Genomic DNA, 18716 nt, shown 5'->3' on the forward strand with positions numbered 1-18716 from the left:
AACGAGAATAACACTTTCAGTAGATTTCAAACACGGTGTATTCCATGAAGCTGATTTTCTAACTTGAAAAGAAAAATGATGTTTTCCCTCCTTGACAAAATCCCTCATCATTAGAAACATGGTTTGTTTAGGACACATAGCTTTTTCTTCCTTATTTCTATATTTGTTTCATTTTCTCCAAATAATAGTAAAGATCCAGTCTGTGTCTCTATTTGATGTTTACAATTCCTGAAACAACTGAGCAGTGCATTGCACATAATAATTTCTCACTAAGTAAATTAAGCTAAATGTTGAATTTCCATCCAAACCTTTGAAACCAAAGGAAGAACTGTGTCTTCATCCTTCTTTTCTTGTATCATTTCTTTCCCCTGTAACAAAGGATACAGCGTGTTAACACAAGATACAGAGAAAGAGAATTTGTGTGTGTGTGTGTGTGTGTGTGTTTATATGTGTACATACTTTACATATGGTAACCACATCAATTTTTGTATTTGTAGCAATGCCTTGTAATTTTGATTCAGAAGCCCATAGCATTTTATTAAAATTATGTTTCATTTGATTGTCTCATCTGTTTATGGGAGCTGCTAACAGGGATTCTGTGTTTCATTTACCATATACTATTACAAAATGTGAGTTCATGATACTAAATTCATAAATATTGAACATAGCCAAAATTCAAATTATGGGGGTTTTAGTTATTTATATTTTTCCTTTGTCAACAGGGTACAACTGAATTAACAATATGGACCTCCTATTTCATTCTAAAACTAGTACTGATTTAGGCAAGTTACTTAACTCCTGATCTTTTTTTTAATCTCAGCTACGAAATGGGGCTTCTGCCCTGCCCAACTTGCAGAATTGCTCTGAAGATTAAAAATCACATATTGTGTAAATATTCAATACAATAATTGGCTCATAGAAAATGATCAGCCAGTTGTAAATGCTAACTGTTAGTAAAACTAAATTACAAAATGAGAGTGCTAAATTAATGAATAACATAATTAATCCTTTCTTAATGGAATGATTGCTTCTCATTGGTTAATTAAGTTGTGACGGAATTGGTATGTTGAATTCAGTGACTCAGAGTTCATCTACTCAGGGCATGTTGACACACTTTGTTATGCTGAATCACTCTTATGGCAATAGCAACCCCATCACTCCTTTTGGAATGTGAGTTCTGTGAAAGTGTTTAAATCACAGCAGGCAGCCAAATATTGTAGAAAGACTGAAATAAATGCTATGTTGCGTGTTCCTAACAGGTTTAGCTTTAAAAATAAGAATATTATTAGTTAACATTTGGTAAATACTTATAATTTGTCAGGCATCTTACTAAACATTAGTAGGTTATCTTATTTTAATATTGATATCATTTCTGTGAGTAGATTACTAGGACACCTAGGTAAAGAAAGTCTTGTCAGTATTTGCATATCTGGGGTTATCAGTTATTTATTATTCTGGCATAAATAATAATCACTATCATTTTTCCCATTGGCATATGCAGCTGTTTCTGTGCTTTTAAAAGCCTCAGCACAATAGTATTTCATAAGACTTAAAAATACGGTACCTGTGTATGCTATCGTTCTTAATTTGCCTATAATAGGATGTTAAAATATACATTTAATGCTTGAAAAATAGTGACTTGAATTGTACAGGTCTACTTAAGCACATTATTTATTAAAAATAAATACAGTCAGCCCTTTCTATCTGTATATTTTGCATCAGCAAGTAAGGGTGGATAGAAAATACAGTATTATTCACTGTAATCCCAGGTACTTAGGAAATCGAGAAAGGTGGATTGCTTGAGCCCAGGAGTTTGAGGCTGTAGTGAGGTGTGAGCAAGCCTCTGCAATCCAGCCTGGTGAGAGATCTATCTCTCAAGAAAACAGAATACAATACAGTATTGAAAGCAAGGAACCACATATGTGAATGGCCAACATTTTACTTTTAAAGATGGTGAGCTATAACTTGCCAAATTATTTTTTTGTTTTCAAACTTATATTTTTAAATATTAGTATTGCATACAGAAAATGATTTTGCTAAAAATATCACAAAGTAGAAAAGACACAAATCCAGTAAAAAGGCTCTAAAGTGAGTGACTTTATTTCTGTGGAACAAATCTCAACAGTTATTTTTCATTTAGCTTTGTTATGTTACAACTTTCATCACAGAATGATACTCAGGACATGAGCCTGAATCTGAGAAGCTCAGATGTAGCTAATAAAGAACTAACAAAAAATGTAAGGTAAGAGAATTATGAATGTGTTTCTAAAAACAACAAAAAAAATAAAGCAGAACTGATACATTCCATTTGGACTCTTAGACATGATTTTTGGAATTATTTTCTGTTTTATATTATTGCCTACTTCACTGTCTTAACAATGTGAAGATCAGGATGTCAAAGGGCATGAAGCATGTGGTGAGAGTTATATTATGCTAGTTAGCCCAAGGGGACTAGATGTGGCTTCAGATTCCACATACTCAGCTACATTTCCTCACTGAGGCACGGGAAGGTGATCTAGAACATCTTATCTGGCTCTGTGAATGCTGTACTTAAATTATTCTGAAAATCACTCAAAAAGATGAAATATTAAATAATTTTCACTACCATCTGGATTATTATACTGATATATCAATTTGATTTGTTGAGTGGCTTGTTCACCGTCAGCCTGTTAATTCCACAGAAGAGGGACAACTTTTTATATATGCATGTCTTTTCTGCAGGACTTGAGTATGCACAAATTTCGATATTTATCCAAGTCCTGGACCCAATCCCCATAGATGACTGATTAAAATCAGTTTTGTTCTGAAATTTTATTTTGTGTATGGAAATACATTTTCATGAAACTAAAACTATATTCGTTTTATTTTGCTTTCCAATATTTTTGAGAATGATTAATGATCACCTGATGTTTCTGTAATGAGCATTTATTGATCTTTAGGGTTACCAGATAGACTTTTTTATAGGTAGGAAAAGAAAAAATGACTCCCTCTTACAATATCAATTTTCCTCTTTTTTGTCCTGTGGAAAAATATCATAGTTGATTTCTTGCAAGCCATTAGAACATTTCAAAATATATGTAGTAAATGATAAATATAATATATTCTCATGCAACGTAATATAATTTTTGCATATCTTTATTTTCAGTATCTTTCTGTTTCTTATTTTAAAAGAATATATGTTTATTTTAGAAAATGTAAAGATCAAGAAAGCCACGGCAGAAATTAAACATCTCCCTAGTTCCATCAGAAAAATCATAAAAGGATTATATTCTTATGTGTATAATTCTGGCCCCTTTCCTATTTTAAATGTATTTTTGTTTATGTATACACAAAACCCAGTAAATCCTTCTATATGTAATGTATATAATAAACATATATATATATTTTTTCTATGTTTGGTATTTAGAGGTGCTTTTCCTCCTACATCTTGACTATCACAATTTTTTCTACCAAACATTGACCATCTCCAGGTTGATCTTATATGTATCGCAGAAGGGGTTAGGTCATTGGACAGCCAGAAATGACTCTGTCTTTCTGTCCAGGGATTATCAAAGAGTTGGGCTCAGGAATAAGAGGATGTTTTAGAAAGTTTGATTGGCTGGGCAATGGCAGCATATTTTTAACTTACCCATTGCCCCACTTACTTTGTTGTTCTTTTTTTTTTTTTTTTTTTGAGACGGAGTTTCGCTCTTGTTACCCAGGCTGGAGTGCAATGGCGCTATCTCGGCTCACCGCAACCTCCGCCTCCTGGGTTCAGGCAATTCTCCTGCCTCAGCCTCCTGAGTAGCTGGAATTACAGGCACGCGCCACCACGCCCAGCTGATTTTTTGTATTTTTAGTAGAGACGGGGTTTCACCATGTTGACCAGGATGGTCTCGATCTCTTGACCTCGTGATCCACCCGCCTCGGCCTCCCAAAGTGCTGGGATTACAGGCTGAGCCACCGTGCCCGGCCTGTTGTTGTTCTTAAGCTACAGGTTCTCACACTGTCTCCCAAGCTGGAGGTCAGTGGTGGAATCTTAGCTCACTGCAGCCTCAAACACCTGTGCTCAATCAATCTTCCCACCTCAGGCTCCAAAATCACTAGGACTAGTCACGTGCCACAATGCTCAGCTAACATTTGTACTTTTATTTGTCCAGATAGGGTGTCCCTATGTTGCCCAGGATGGTCTCCAACTCCTGGCCTCAAGCAGTCCTCCCACCTCAGCCTCCCAAATTTATGAGATTAAAAGCATGAGCCACTGCTCTGGAGCTTATTTATTTACGTCAGAGTTTGTTCTTCTCTTCCCGGTCTATTGCATGAACTATCTTAGCTCCTACTGTAAAATATTCTTCTGCCGTGGTCATGTGAAACATTACAAAATTGTTTCTGATGATTCTTCATGTTTTATGTCACATATTCTAACATGATAGTGTGACTTTTTAAAAAAGAACAAAAAAAATTTTGGCTAATCACAAACAAGACTTTAATGATCACTGTTGTGCTATAACTTATCATAATGCATTAAAAAATCAGGACTTATTTGTAATGTGCCTTGAGACAGATACTTCAGTCACTTGATTTCTCAGACCTCAGTTTTCTTCTCTGTGAAATACTAATACAAACTGTGTGTAATTTATTTTGAAGAATTTGGAAAATTGTAACTAAATACTCTTATCAAGAATGATTGCTGTGTTTTCTATATTGTTACTGTTGTAGCACTGAACCACTTACCACTTTAAGTTTTTGCTCAAAGTGAAAATATAATTAATTAATATGTATTTCATAGACTATCATTTTTTTTTTTTTTTTGAGACAGTCTCTCTCTATAGGTCAGGCTGGAGTTCAGTGGCATAATCAGCTCACTGCAACCTCTGCCTGCCGGGTTCAAGCAATTCTCCCTCCTCCTGAGTAGCTGGGTCTACAGGCATGCGCCACCATGCCTGGCTAACTTTTTGTAATTTTAGTAGTCGGAGTTTCATCATGCTTTCCAGGCTAGTCTCGCACCCCTGACCTTGTGATCAGCCCACCTCTGGCTCCCAAGCGGCTGGGATTACAGGCTTGTACTACCTTCCCTGGCCAGACTAGTCTTTAGAGATGATTGAATGTGGAAGTTCAGTTGACAAGTGACTTGTTCAAATTGTTAAATTAGAAATATTCAATGTTAAAATGGTAGCATGCTCTTGTGTTTCTCTTCTGTAACATTTAGGTAACTAATAAAGACCATACTGTTTTATCAACAGGCATGTCATCCATGCTCCAAGCAGCCACAGCAAGTATTCAAGGGAGTCATTTTCAGGAATTTCTGATGCTCTGTTTGATATTGAAACCAAAGTGGATCTTTGCAAAACTAAGGGAGAAGTGAAGAGAAAGACTGCTGTTGCAGCCTTCACAGTGCAGGCAGCTGCAGAGGCTTTGAAAGAAGCAGCCTGAGAGGGTTCTTTAGAGAATCCATAGAGATTTTTGTGGTATATCATTCAGAAAGACTTATGATGGGTATATTGGTGAAGTTTAAAGGACTATATTAGAAATAAAGCTAGACATTATATACAGTCATGTGAGTTTTCATATATTTATCTGTGTATATATTGTTCTTTTATTTCCTTGTTATGGACTAAAAATAAAAAAATAATATTTAGGCAAGGTTATTCTGAAATGGAAGAATCAAACTCAGTAAAACATCCAAGGGGAATGGGTAAATATGGTAAAACCCTCATCTGGCATTATCAGGGAATCAAGTCTAATCTGTTCATGTCACTTCACACATAGGAAAGCATCAGTGTGTCCTAGAGCGCACTGGGGAACATGCACAACTGCTCCAAGGCCTCACACCCTGCCTGGCCCCTCAGGGCTCAGAGGATCACTAGCTCAGCACATGGTTGAGAAACTAATTAAATTACACTTTTAGTAAATGTAATCACTGTATAGCATAAGAAATAATTTTTTATTAAAAGTATTTTATATAAAACACTATCATATAACACACAAGGTAGAGAAAAATAGTAATGAAGTGAACATTTGTGAACCTACTAGCTATATTAAGAAAATAATATTTTCAATATCTTTGGGTCCCCTATGTATTCACGACAGTTGTGCTTTTTCACTTTCTTGAATTGTTATGTTTATTTCCTGTTATTCTTTATGATTTTATCATACATGGCTATATTATTTACATGTTTTATGTTTGTGTTTTATGTAGTTTACTATTTTTCATAAATTCAATCATGCCATGTATATTTTTATGGTACTTGATTTTTTTCCACAGGTTTTTAAGTGTTCAGATAGATAGATAGCATTTATTCAAATGAAAATAAGATTCATGGACCATCAAGACAAAGAAAATACATAATAATGTGAATAAGGAAAGTTAATATAAAGAATGATTAATTATGATAGAATTTGAGCAATGAAATATTGTCTAGTAAAGTGTAAGGAGAAGTCTAAATCATATGTGATGAGCACATATAAGGAATTGCCATTGTTTCCAGGGTGAAGTTTGAGAAGCCAATGAAGAGTCCCCCCACATCTTGCCCTCACTGAATGTTGAAAGTTGCTGTGGTGCTGCACATGAAAAACTTTTGGTCAGTCCGAAAAGTATCACTTGCTCAGAGGGAAGAACCTGGTACCTGGTACCCAGAAGTGCCCGGATGTGGCTGGGCGGTGTCTGAAGGCTGCGAGCAGGTGCTCACAGGCAGAAAGCTCATGCAGCGCCTGCCAAGCCCAGATGATGTGGAAATGGCCCTGGAGATGTATAAGCTGTCTCTGGAGACTCAACGACTTGAGAAAGAGAGAGACAAATCGGTGAACACCCATCAGAAATTTTCTGAAAAAGAGGAAGCAAAGGACTTATTTTTTCCTTTAAGTCAATACACAGAATCTTCATTCATCAACTCTACTCTTCGTTAAGCACAATCACTCTAAAAAGTGTCTGGGCTAGAACTTTATTACTGCGAGAGAACATGTGTAGTTATTGGTAATCCAGCCTTTTGTGGCTCATACGTCTACTTTCCTGGACTTGAAGTACTGGGGGTGGGTGGCACAGAGTAGGCCATGGCGAGGCGTCGCCACAGCCCGGACGGTGCTTCTGCCACTGCTGCTCCGTGGAGATCGTCCCATGCCTGCCGGATTATATCTGCCCAAGACGCGAGTCTGGTTTCATCGAGGAGCTTCCAGGAGAGACCAGGGGCACAGAGGATGGTTCTGCCCCCTCCGCAGCCCTCACGGACTGGAACCGCTGGAACCGGCTGCCTTTGGAGAACGTGGACCAGGACCTCAGGTCCGCAGGGCCGCAGACAGTTCGCTCTCGGCATCGTTGACGGCGGCGTCGAGACCCCCACGCTCCCTCCGGGGGCGCAGGCTGACGACGGCAGGGACCCCGAGCGCCGGGGGGAGCGAGAGCCCGAGTCCCGGCACCCGCCCCCGGGGCCCCGCGCCGCCTCCCCCCGCGGCGGGCCACCGGCCGACACGAAGGCGCCCCCACGCTGGAGGGGGTCGCCCGGCGCCGACGGACATCGCGCCCGCCGCCGTCCCCGGCCCGGGTCCCTGGGGAGCTCCGCCCTCCGACCCCGCGGCCCGCGGCCCGGACGCCGTCCTCACGCGGCCGCTCAATCCGTCTGAGAACGCGGCCCCCACCGGCGGACGGAGAAGACCCAGGCCCTGCCCGCCGCCCCGGCCCCGAGGGGCACCGGGCTCCGGGCGGGAGCGCCCGTGTGCGAGGACGACCGTGCGCCGGGCCGGCGCGGGCGGCGGCTGCCCTGCACCCCCGGGTCCGCGAGGCCGCGGGGTGCCCTGGCGGGAGCAGGGGGTGCCCGCCCGCGCGCCCGCCCCGACCTGCCCCTTCTCCCGCCCTCGCCGCTGTCCCCGCCAAGCACGGCGGCTGCCCCGGCTGCCGGAAAAGCCTCACGGGACAGAACTCGGCCACGAACGCCCCGGGCCTGGCGGGGCTGAGCGTCTCCGCGTCCTCCTCCGCCTCCGGCTCGCCCGGCAACCAGAACGCCGCAAGGAGCTCCTGAGCCCGCGTCTGCCGGCGCCCACCCCGGTCCGCACCCACCCCCGCCCGGGGGACCCGAGGCTCCGGGGAAAGTGCGGGGCCTCTGCCCCCCACCCCCGGCCGGCGCCACGTGGCCCTCGCAGACCGTGTGCCCCGGCGGCGCCGCTCCTGGCTGGTCGGCACCGCGGGCCCGGCCTGTACCGGGGCGAGACCCGAGCCCGGCCCACGGGCCCCCTGGCTTGGGAAGGCCTGCGCCATACGGCCCCTGCCGGGGCACCGCGGCCTCCCTGGCCTCGCTGTCTGACCGCACCTTCTAAGCGTTCAGTGGCGGAAAGGTTTTCATAATTTTAAATTATTACTGCTTTGAAATAAATGGACGTTTTCGCTCACATGCTGGCCATGCGTGAGCTGTGGCAAGATGGGGCCCAGCTGCTCCGCCAGTGCTGCGAGCACCGCCAGGACAGGCCGTGTGGGCCCCCCAGCCTCCGCCTCGGCTGCCTCCACAACCCAGAGTTTGGGGGCTCGGGACCATCAGGATGACCAGCAAAATTCAGGAACAAAACTGCTACAGCAGACTTTTTTAAAGGAAAAAAATATGTGTATCTTGAAAGTCATTTAAAATACACCGCTTACAAAGGAAAAAAAAAAAAAAAAAAAAAAACTTGGTTTCAATCCACACTTCAGGACTCCCTGGAAACTTGCGTTCTGGGCCACTTGTAAAGCTGTTTAGGTACAAATGTCATCTCTGAGGTGCTCCACTGCAAATTTGAAAAAAGGCCAGTATCAGAAGAAGCTCTTGGCTGCTGAGGTCTCCTGGTCACCATGAACTTGAAGAAGTGAGTGCTATAGCAGCAGCCTTAACTACAGAATCTGGGAACTGGTGTACCCCTGCATACCAGATACCGGAGATGTCATTTCCAAAGCAGACTGGAAGCACGTTTTTGGAATTCTCTCCAATGTCTTCTACTCAAAAAGACTGACATCTTAACACTTCACTATATTATATATATATATATATATATATATATATATATATATATATATATATATTTAAAAGGTCTAGATCTATTTATGTAAAAAATCAAGAGCGAGTGGATAACCCAAGTTTGGATAAATGGTGCATAATAAATTTATTCATTTTTTGCTGTTGTACATTGGATTTATTTTTGTATTTTGGTTTTGTGAGCATGTCTGCTCATGCAAATAATCAAGAGATTCTCTTTCCTGACAGCATCTTCCGATAGGTGGAATATCTGGGTTATAAAATTTGTGGATTGTCAATTCTACTGAGCAATGCCACTTACTGTTTTAAAGTGATTTCATTTATATTTCTACTAACAGGGTAATCATATTACATAAAAATAATAGAAGTATGGTTGATTGTGGCAAGTTAAAGAAATATAAATAACTCACTCTTATTAAAATCCAAGGGGCGCAGTAGCTCACGCCTGTAATCCCAGCACTTTGGGAGGCCGAGGTGGGTAGATCATGAGGTCAAGAGATTGAGACCATCGTGGTCAACATGATGAAACCCCGTCTCTACTAAAAATACAAAAAATTAGCTGGGCATGGTGGCGCGTGCCTGTAATCCCAGCTACTCAGGAGGCTGAGGCAGGAGAATTGCCTGAACCCAGGAAGCGGAGGTTGCGGTGAGCCAAGATCGCGCCATTGCACTCCAGCCTGGGTAAGGAGCGAAACTCTGCCTCAAAAAATAAATAAATAAAATAAAATCCAAGGGATTTGAGGGAAGAACAATTTATATATTGAGCATCAAATACTTCAAATAAGTTTTGGAAGACATCCAGAGGAGTGTAACTACTTTCTTGTAGTTTATCAAAATCCCGTAATAAGGTTAAGCAGGTAGGAATATAGGCACGTTTGTATTTCAGAAAGCATTCGGGCCTAGATGAAATAGAAGGGCTTCAACCCAGCAAGAGAACAGAACAAGTGTGTGTGTGTGTGTGTGTGTGTGTGTGTGTGTGAAAAACAGTCTGACTCTGTCGCCCAGACTAGAGTCAGTGGCACAACCCCAGCTCAGTGCAACCTCTGTCATCTGGGCTCAGGCAATCATCCAATTTAAGACTCCCAAGTAGGTGAGATTACAGGCGTGCACCATCATGCCTGTCTAATTTGTGTGTGTGTGTGTGTGTGTGTGTGTGTGTGTGTGTGTGTGTGTTTTGTGGAGATGGAGTTTCACCAGGTTGCCCAGGCTGGTCTTGAACTTCTCGGCTTGACTAGTCTATCTATCCAGGCCTCCCAAAGTGCTGGAATTATAGGCATGAGCCACTCTTCCAGGTCCTAAAATCTTTTCTCATGGCAACTGCTGTCATGTAAACTTTACCCTCAGAAAAGATAAGACTACCCTCATCTGTTGGATTTCAATTTAGGTGTTACTTCTCTTAGGAAAACTTTCAGGATGACTGTCCCTTCCTTTGTATCACCTACTAGACCATGAGCTCCTTAAGGATTGAGTTTTCATTTTTTAAATTTTTTAAAAAATTTAATTTTCGGGACTCATGTGCAGAACATGTAGGTTTGTTACTATTTTGGCTCCAATCCCTATCAATATGGAGAGTCCATAGTAGACACTCATTTTGTGAGTAACCAGAGAAGTGCACACACGAGCTCCTCTGAGACATTCTGGGCTTTGAACAGACGAGCTACACTGCATTGTAGGAATTGCACAATGCCTTTGTTACGGGGTTTGGCTGAACATACGAACAGACTTTTTGTGATGTCATTGATAGAGAGTTGGACAGTGTTATAGATGTGGGACAAGGTGAATATTATTATTCTATAAAATGCACCAAAACCTGCACAATACTTGAAAGCTGTGTAAACTTCCAATCAATTCTGCCAGCATGCAAGAAGCATTTCCCGCAAAATATTGTATGCAGTTCTGAGGCTTAGGAACATACTTTGGCAACATATTTAATATCACTGAGAGAAAAACAGTTTTCAGAGACAGACTGCCTGGGTTCAAACCCTACTTAATTTGAATATAACTATTCAAATTATTAAAGTTTCCTGTTCTTACATTTATTAATCTTTAAATTAGTATGAAATATTATTTATCTCATGGGGTTGCTGTAAGAATTAAGTAAGCTAGTACTTAGAACAGCTTGTAGCATATAATTTGTAATTAATAAATGTCTGATGTTTTCATTTGAATGACAGTATATTTTAGTTAGGTAATGAAATACTGCTTTTTCTCTCTTACCTATTCTGCGTGATGACACAGTTATAGTATAATAGATGGTAACTTTTTCAACCTCTAGCACTAAAGTTTGCAATTATTGCTCATTCTTTTTTATGCATCTCATAAATGCTCATTGTTTATTTCTGTCTAATTCAGGGCATTCTACACGACACAGCATTGAATTTTTCCTGAAAAGTGAGAGTAGTAGAAAGCCTTTCTTCTCTACACTTAGGTAGATAATATACAACATTTTAAGAAGTGTTTGGAGCAGTTTTCAAAAAACAACATTTATGGAAGACTCTGCATATATGTATCTATGATTACCTTTTCTAACTTTTTTGGATCTATCTTTTGAAGCATAATGCTGATCAAATGACACCTCAGAAAACATACTAATTTGCAATGCCATGGATTGATTAAAAAGACAGCCACTGCATCTTTTACTAGGACATGCTTTTATAAGGTTTATAATTGTTTTAATGTCTGTTAATATGTAAATGGTGACTTTTATTTAGATTTTTACTTTTTCAGTTTCTAGCAAGGTTTGTTAATTTTTAGTTTATAGAAATGACCGAAATCCGCAAACTTTAGATAATCTGTTAATACAAGTATGTGTAAACATTGGTGATTTATTAAATCATGGTAAACAACAACAAAATCTGCTAGTATGGCGACTGTGTTAAAAATATCTTTTATACACTATTAAAGATAATTATGCATGTAATTATTCTGTAAATAGCATCTGGGTGCCTTGGCTAAGGCCTGAAATTCCAGCACTTTGGGAGTTGGAGGCAGATAGATCACCTGAGGTCAGCAATTTGAGACCAGCTTGGCCAACATGGTGAAACCCCCATCTCTACTAAAATTACAAAACTTAGCCAGGAATGGTGGCAGACACCTGTAACCCCAGCCGCTTGGGAGGCTGAGGCAGGAGAATTGCTTGAATCTGGGAGGCAGAAGTTACAGTGAGCTGAGATCATGCCATTGCACTCCAGCCTGGGTGACAGAGGGAGACTCCGTCTCAAAAAAAGGTAACAATAATGATTATTATTCTGTAAATAACTATTATATAATTTTAAAAATATGAATACATACATTGCTTTAGATATTTGTGTACATATATGTAAAGTATCTGTAGTGAAATTATTCAAAAAGGTGTATGAATTGAAAAAAGATTTTATTTTTATATAAAACAATCATTATGAAATGGTCATAAAATAGTAAAAATAAGAAAAAAAGCTTAATACAACTAATTCCACTAAGCATTATATATACAATTATTTGAAACACAATTGAGTTCCTCCAACACTTTTTTAAACAAGGGAGTTACACAGTACAGATGTGTTGTAATCCCAGTTAATGTTTTATCTTTGGACATATTCTGTTAAATAATGGCTAGGCACTTAAGCAATTATAATTTTAAAACTCACAGTAAGAAATAAAATTTTAAAAGTTAGCATGTGGCTGGGCACGGTGGCTCATGCCTGTAATCCCAGCACTTTGGGAGGCTGAGGTGGGAGGATCAGCTGAGGTCAGGAGTTCCAGACCAACCTGACCAACATGGTTAAATCCTTTCTCTCCTAAAAATACATAAATTAGCTGGGTGTAATGATGGGCACCTGTAATCTCAGCTACTTGGTAGGCTGAGGCAGCAGAAGAATTACTTGAACCAGGTAGGGGGAGGTTGCAGTGAGCCAAGATTCAACCATTGCACTCCAACCAGAGCAACAGAATGAGACACTGTCTCAAAAATAAATAAAAGTTAGCATGTGCAAAATAAAAACATATTTAATGAAATAATTGTTTTACATGAAATATTTCTTTGAACAAGTTGTGTAAAGTCAACTTTCTTGCATCCCAAACTTGTCTGTTGAGCTTTGAGCCCCCAAGTGTGGTTTTCTGTACTATATAATCTAATCAGCCAATTTACCCCTTCCTGTGCAATCTAATCAGTTTCAGGAAGTGGGTGTGGTCTTGTGTGGGCCCTTACACACTAAAAGGATGCCCATCCACGGACCTCTCCTTCAGTGAGGACCCACTGGATTTCTGGCTTTTGGGCTTTGGAGCACCAGGAGTTACTTCTAATCTGGTTATCGACAGAGCTTCTAAAAAGACACCATTCATAGTAGTCTTGTGAGTATCAAATTTACAGTAAACCCATCATGCTTACTTTTTCTCTTAAAAATACTTTAAATTTACCTGACAGCATGCTTGGGTCTTTTCTAAGCAAACAAGTAGCTGTCCTAGTGATTTTACATCGAATCAAGATAAAGTGTCTTTTATTTGGAACAGCATTTTTGTACCCTTGCTATTTGATTTTTTTTTCTGTATTGTTGGATTTTTTAGGTATGAAAAGATATCTTTCCAGGGTTTCATGCAGTGATAGAACCCATCAAATACCTAAAATGTTCATTGAAATGTGGGAATGTAGTAATGGTTATTATGTTCACCACAGTAAAATTTTAAAATGTTGAATTGCTTTGAAAATTCTTGTTGGAAAAGTCCTATTTGCTGTCTCTTCACAATTTTCAGTTTGCAGACTACACTTGAAAGCTGTTAAAAATAAATCTAACTGGCCTAGTGTGCTGGCTCATGCTTGTAGTCCTAGTACTTTGGGAGGCCGAGGCTGGGAGATCTCTTGAGGTCAGGAGTTAGAAACTAGCCTGGCCAAAATGGTGGAAAACCGTCTCTGCTGAAAACATGAAAAAATTATCCTGGCATGGTGGTGGGTGCTTGTAATACCAGCTAATTGGGAGGCTTAGGCAGGAGAATTGCTTAAATCTGAAAGCTGGAGGTTGCAGCAAGGTTGCAACAAAAAAGGAGGGAAGGAAGGAAGGAAGGAAGGAAGGAAGAAGAATTGGGGGCTACACTTCCATTAACTGCATTTCTGAATTTTCTAGTTGAGCACAGAAAACCTAAAGCATGTCTTCACTTTTTTGTTATTTTAGAAGATAATTTATTAGTTCTTTATGAATTCTTGCTATTATAGTTTAAATACTATTTCAGAATGTGAAAGTGTTCTCTCTGATCATCTGAATTGACTATGGAAAAGTTTCTAAATTAAGACATTATTTACATTCAATTTATTGAAAGGAAGAGTTTTGATGTTAAATCTAAAAGGACTAATTCAATGAATGATAATTTTGGGAGTTGACAGTTGAAGTCCACTTTGATTGATTAATCAATCTTAGATAAAACCTATTCATAGTTGTCTAAGAAAACTTCACAGGTGAGTTTGGAGGCAGGGAGTGTAGAATAATAGCGTAGATACTAAGTGTCTTTCGTATATTATCATCATGGAATCTTTGAGAGAGATAGAATGACAGAGACAGGAAGAGATTCAGAATGTGCTTCTTCATTAATCAGCTTATATAAGTGACTCAGAACGCATCCCCACATTGACCCTCTTCCCAGGATTTAAGCTTGTCTAAGTAATTGGGAATGATTGAGAGCACTGCTTGTTTAACAATAATACCATGAGGACTCTCGTCTCATTTTCCCATTTGAATCACAATTGAATCTTCATATCCATGGGTTTCATACCCATGGATTCAACTAATCTCAGATAAAAAATATTTGCAGGAAGAAAAAGCAGCTGTACATGCATTTTTTTGAGACAGTCTTGCTCTGTCACCCATGCTGGAGTGCGGTGGCCAGATCTTGGCTCACTGCAACCTCTGCTTCCTGGGTTCAAGCGATTCTCCTGCCTCAGCCTCCAGAGTAGCTGGGACTACAGACATGTGTCAACATGCCCAGTTAATTTTGTTGTATTTTTAGTGGAGACTAGGTTTCACCGTGTTAGCTAGGATGGTCTCAGTCTACTGACCTCATGGTCTGCCAACCTCAGCCTCCCAAAGTTCTGGGATTAGAAGCTTGAACAACTGCACCCAGCCAAACATGTACATATTTTTAACAATCTTCTTGCTGTTCCTAAACAATCTTCTAAAAAAGGGTAGCTGAACAAATTAACAAGTAAGAGCCAACTATAGGCTTCCTACAAGAAACGCACTTCACCTATAAAGACACATCGAGATTGAAAATAAAGGGATTGGAAAAGCTATTCCATGCAAATGGAAACCAAGAAAGAGCAGGAGGAGCTACACTTATAGGAGACAAAGTAGATTTCAAGACAAAAACTGTAAAAAGAGGCAATAAAGTTTATTATATAATCATCAATTCTTTAAGAGAATATAACTATTATAAATATATATGTACCCAGCATTGGAGCACTCAGATATATAAAGCAAACATTATTAGAGAGACAAACCCCAATAAAATAATAGCTGGAACTTTAGCACCCACTTTCAGCACTGAACAGATTATCTAAATAAAAAATCAACAAAGAAGCATCAGACTTAGTCTACACCATAGACTAAATGAACCTAATACATATTTACAGAATATTTTGCCCAACAGCTTCAGAATACACATCTTTCTCCCCAGCACATACAACAGTCTCAAAGATTGACCGTATGGTAGGACACAAAACATTTTTTTAAAACATGAAATTACATTAAATATGTTTTTCTATGGGATATGACAAAAGCAGTATGAAGGGGGAAGTTTATTTGTAATAAACACCTACATAAAAAAGTAGAAAAACTTCCAATAAACAACCTAATGTTGCATCTTAGAGAAATAGCAAAGCAAAAGCAAAACAAACCCCAAATTTGTAGAAGAAAAGCAACAAAGACCAGAGCAGAGGCCACACGTGGTGGCTGATGCTGGTAATCTCAGCACTTTGGGAGGCCGAGGCAGGCAGGTCACCTGAGGTCAGAAGTTTGAGACCAGCCTGCCCAATATGGCAAAATCCAGTATCTACTATAAATACAAAAACTAGCTGGGCATGGCGGCTGGAGCCTGTAATCCCAGCAACTTGGGAGGCTGAGGGAGGAGAATTGCTTGAACCCAGGAGGCAGAGGTTACAGTGGGCTGAGATTGTGCCATTGCACTCCAAGTTGGGTGACAGAGCAAGACTTCATCTGAAAAAAAAAAATTAAAACAAAAAAATGAAATTGAGACCAAAAAAATACAAAAGACCAATAAAATTTCCATAGTACCTAGTGCAATCTACAAGGCCAATGCAATCCTTATCAAACTACCAATGGTGTTCTTTACAGAAACAGAAAAAATAATTCTAAAATGTATATGAAGCAACAAAAGACCCAGAATAGCCAAAGAAATCATGAGCAAAAAGAACAAAGTTGGAGGCATCACACTGCCTGACTTCAAGTTATACAACAAAGCCATAATAACCAAAACAGCATGGTACTGGCATAAAAACAGACACATAGACTGATGGAGCAGAATAGAAAACCAAAAACTAAATCTGCATAATTACAGTGAACTCATTATTGACAAAGGTGCAAGAACATACATTGGAGAAAGGATCATGTCTTACATAAATGGTCCTGGGAAAATGGAGTATCCATAGGCAAAAAATGAAACTATTATAGATAGTTTCTCACCAAATAAAAAACCACAGAAAAATGGATTAAAGACTAAAATCTAATACCTGACACTATAAAATTACCAGAAGAAAACGCTGGGGAAATGCTCTACGACATTGGTCTGCATAAAGATTCTTTGTGTAAGATCTCAAAAGCATAGGTAATCAAATTAAAGCAGACAAATAGCATTACATAAAGTGAAAAGGCTTCTGCGCAGCAAAAGAAACAACCAAGTGAAGAAACAACCCATAGAATGGGAAAAAATACTTGCAAACTGCACATCTGACAAGTACTAATAACCAGAATATATAAGGTGCTCAAACAATCCAGTAGTAAGAAAACCACAATCCAATTTAAAATGGGCAAAAGATCTAAAGAGACATGTTCCAAAAGATGACATACAAGTGGCGAACGGGTGTGTGAAAATATCCTCAGTGTCACTAATTATGTATATTTTTAAAAAGGCAAAACTACAATGAGATAGCATCTCACTCTCGTTAAAATGGATTTTACCCAAACGCTAGGGAATAGTGAATGCTATCGAGGGTGTGCAGAAAAGGAAAGCCTTGTACACTGTTGGTGGGAATGTAATTAGTGCAACCACTATGGAGAACAGTTTGGAGCTTCCTCAACAATGTAAAAACAGTGGGATCCAGCAATCCCACGGCTGGGTATATACCCCAAGTAAAGGAAATCGGTACATTGAAGACATCTGTACTCCCATGTTCACTGCAGCACTATTCACAGTAACCCAGATTAAGGATTGACCTGTGTCCATCATTGGTTGGATGGATAAAGAAAGTCTGGTACATACATGTCCGACCAGCAGGAGCTGGTCAGTAGAACCGAGGATGCCAGGAGGAAAGCTGGCATGGCCTGCAGCACATCCAGCAAGGAAATGCAGAGCCATGTGTCCCCGAAGGCCAAAACCCGGGACCGATACTGTTCTCTCGTGGTGAGGCTCATCATGTATTTTCCAGACATTCCTGACAAGAAACCTCAAGTTTCCGTCAGTGATCCTAGGAACGCTCTCCAGAGCCTGCCACGCTGGCCGGCTGCAGGAGCCACGGGAATTGGCCTCCCCGGACGGGACAGCCGGTGGGCGGCCTTGGCGCTGTTGGGCAGCCGATGCTCCTCTCGGGCAGCTGCCCGGGGAACCTCGGGGAGGCCCCTTGGCATGACTGTGGTGCCTAAGGCAGGTCTTCAGACCCGGCTGCCACTCCATGGGTGGCACAGCAGCAGCAACGTTGCGTCCAGCAGGCGGCGCTACAGCCGCAGCGGTTCCAGGCTCAGCAGAGTGATGCGCAGCAGCAGCAGTTCCAGGCAGCGGTGCAGGTGCTGCGACAGCAGCAGCGTCCAATTACAGTGAATCGTCAAAAGCAGCAACAGACACAGCAGCAGTCTCATGCTGCTGCAGGAGCACAGGGCACAGCTGCGGCTACAGCAGCAACAGGAGCAGCAGCAGCAGCAGCAGCAGCAGCAGGCTTTGCGGGCCCAGTGTCAATACAGAGCCACCAATGCAGTAGCTGCAGCCTGCCGCCTCCCAGGTCCCGCCCCAGCAGCCGCAGCAGATACGTCACCCACAGCACCACTGACCGCTGCCAGAGTCCCGGCAGCCTCCAGTTGCTCGGAGCGCACCACCGCAGCTCCCGCCACAGTCACAGTCACAGACGGAGCCTTTGGTGTGGCAGGTGCAAGCCTTCCCCCAACAGATGCTGTATGCCCAACATGCCTTCTGGACGCTCTGACAGACCACTCTCAGCGGTGTCCCCTGGAGACCCTGTGCCTGAGAGCGCCCTGGAGAAACGCAAGCATGACCTGGAGGTACCCAAGCCCCCACTGCCCCCGGTGCCGCGGACCACACAGCAGCACCTGCCTGGCCGCTCCTGGACGCCGCCCTGGCCTGCATCTGCCCTCCGTCCTGAACGGTTCCCTGCCCCACGCCTTGGAGCTGCTCAGCACCAATACCCTTCCAAAGGAGGCAAATCAGATACGCATCTATTTCAGCGAGCAGACGAGTGACTTTAAATAGAATGGGAGGCAGGTTTGCCCTAAGCAATCCCCAGCTAAAGTTTAACTGAGTGATTTGGGGGGCTCA

At 41.3% G+C, this 18716-nt stretch overlaps 1 long non-coding RNA gene and 1 pseudogene across 2 annotated transcripts in view; both read left to right on the forward strand.

Moving 5' to 3' along the window:
* The window catches only part of LOC141583197 (uncharacterized), a 776849-nt gene that overhangs the window by 44603 nt on the left and 713530 nt on the right, over positions 1-18716 (forward strand). The window lies entirely within an intron of this gene.
* LOC141583202 (uncharacterized) lies at positions 6520-8314 on the forward strand (annotated as a pseudogene).

Source organism: Saimiri boliviensis (assembly GCF_048565385.1).
Source record: "Saimiri boliviensis isolate mSaiBol1 chromosome 19 unlocalized genomic scaffold, mSaiBol1.pri SUPER_19_unloc_1, whole genome shotgun sequence".
In the NCBI taxonomy this organism is placed as follows: domain Eukaryota; kingdom Metazoa; phylum Chordata; class Mammalia; order Primates; family Cebidae; genus Saimiri; species Saimiri boliviensis.